This window comes from Selaginella moellendorffii, unplaced genomic scaffold, assembly GCF_000143415.4.
Source record: "Selaginella moellendorffii unplaced genomic scaffold, v1.0 SELMOscaffold_12, whole genome shotgun sequence".
NCBI lineage: Eukaryota > Viridiplantae > Streptophyta > Lycopodiopsida > Selaginellales > Selaginellaceae > Selaginella > Selaginella moellendorffii.
This window is the reverse complement of record NW_003314273.1, coordinates 313,291-315,166: the sequence shown is the minus strand read 5'-3', so window position 1 is coordinate 315,166 and position 1,876 is coordinate 313,291.

Below are 1,876 nucleotides of genomic sequence, written 5' to 3'. Positions count from 1 at the left end.
GAGGTAGCCCTAGTTGCAAATCCTTTGCAAAGATATCCTGATTCCACGCTAATAACTCCAAAATTTCCTTTGGTATAAAATCAACCTTATCATTGATTTAAACTGAGTCACTATCACCCTCAGTTTCCATCACTTGAACCCAAAAGATCCGATATTCTTAATAGTTAAGTTTTATCATTGAGTTTTTTTTATGATACCCTAGCTATAGAATTTTGTTGGATGGTGAATCTTATGTTTTCCAATTATAATGATTTTGGTGGATCCTATACTCTAATATATGGTTTATTTGATGATAAATTACTTAGAATACTTTTGTGTTCTAATCTAAGATTTATTCACTAATAATTATATCTCTAAGATATCATTATTTATGACTTTGATATTGTCTATTTATTGATCTTTGGATTTATGCTAGAATAGGCAACTTAGCTTCAGCACTTTGTGTGCATAGTGAAATCTTTAATCATGGGTAGCTACTATTGACTGGTCACATCACCTGCTTCTTTCTCAATGTTTCTTATTTCATTTAAAAGGGCATAACCATATAAAAAACTCTAATTGCCTGTTTATAGTAGTCTATCTAAACCTTACTGATGGGTTTAATTTAGTTGCTAAAGAGGGTTGGGGCTTCTAGCTTCTCTCTCTATATCACTTGTGGGTACGGGAATATCATCTTTGGTAAGTTGGGTAACACCCAAAGTAGCAAGGGTGGCTAACTCTATTGATCATTTCGTTATTAGTGATGGCCAAAAGGTGTTTGAGTTGTAGCACATTTGCATTAAACAAAGAGGTTACCCTAACTCATATTTAAGTTGGTGTATTTCTTATATAGTGTGATCACCATGAACTTTTTCTAGAATCATTTCCTTAGCAATGGTCTAGACTAAAGTATGCATCAACAAGGATGTCAATCTTCCTGTAAGTGACTAATTTTTCTATTCTACTTTAGTCACTTAACTACACCTTTGACCATTTGTCGGAGTCTCACTCACAACCTTCATAAGTCCTATTCCGGACTTGGGCTTGCTAGTCGCATCCCCGCCACTCAAACTTTGCACTTGGCCCAAGTGCTTCACATGTTTGATCCCATGACTGACACCCCAAAGTACTATCGACATATCAGCCTGTTATGCTAAGGCCATGCCCCTTCACCTTGGTCACATCAATGGCCTAACACCAACTACATTATAGTCCCATCTCTCAAAGACTAGGCCATCCATTCATGAGTAATCATCCCAAATCCACTCCTTAGCATCCTTAGGATGCCCACAAGCATAAGGAATAACCTTTCCTCAATATCCATTTTCCAATCCCTACCAAGTCCCTTTTTGTCCATGGTCGTGTTTACCAACACTGCCACTGGATCAAGGCCCACATGCTCGACCACTAAGTCCCATGGTCCTCTGAGACTTCCTTCTCACATGATTGTATCCTTAATTTCTATACTAGAGGATTGCTCCTCTTCCTTTTCACAGTCTGGGGCTTTGGGACAACATTTCGGAACACCGTGGCCTTATGCAAGCCTCATGGGTACTCTCCCCGCCTTCCGCCTTTGGGTGCTCTAGCCATGGGCTTAGAGCAAGGTTCCATTGAGCCACACCAGATATCCAAGTAGGTAATGCCACCCACACTTGGATTGGGAGCATTGACCATTCGATCTCTTGGGGGAACTAGAGCCGGCTCTTGAACACTTCACTAAACTACCCCACTTGTCAGTGCTTATTCACTCTAGCCTTGGACTTCCCAGTGGTCATCCCATCACCCAACAGCTGGGTATAGCCTTTCCTGGCCAAACAAGCTCCAACTGGGCTCCAACCCCCACACTCTCCCTACTCCTTACTATATTTCGGAACTCCCTACAGCCCCCCCCCCCCCC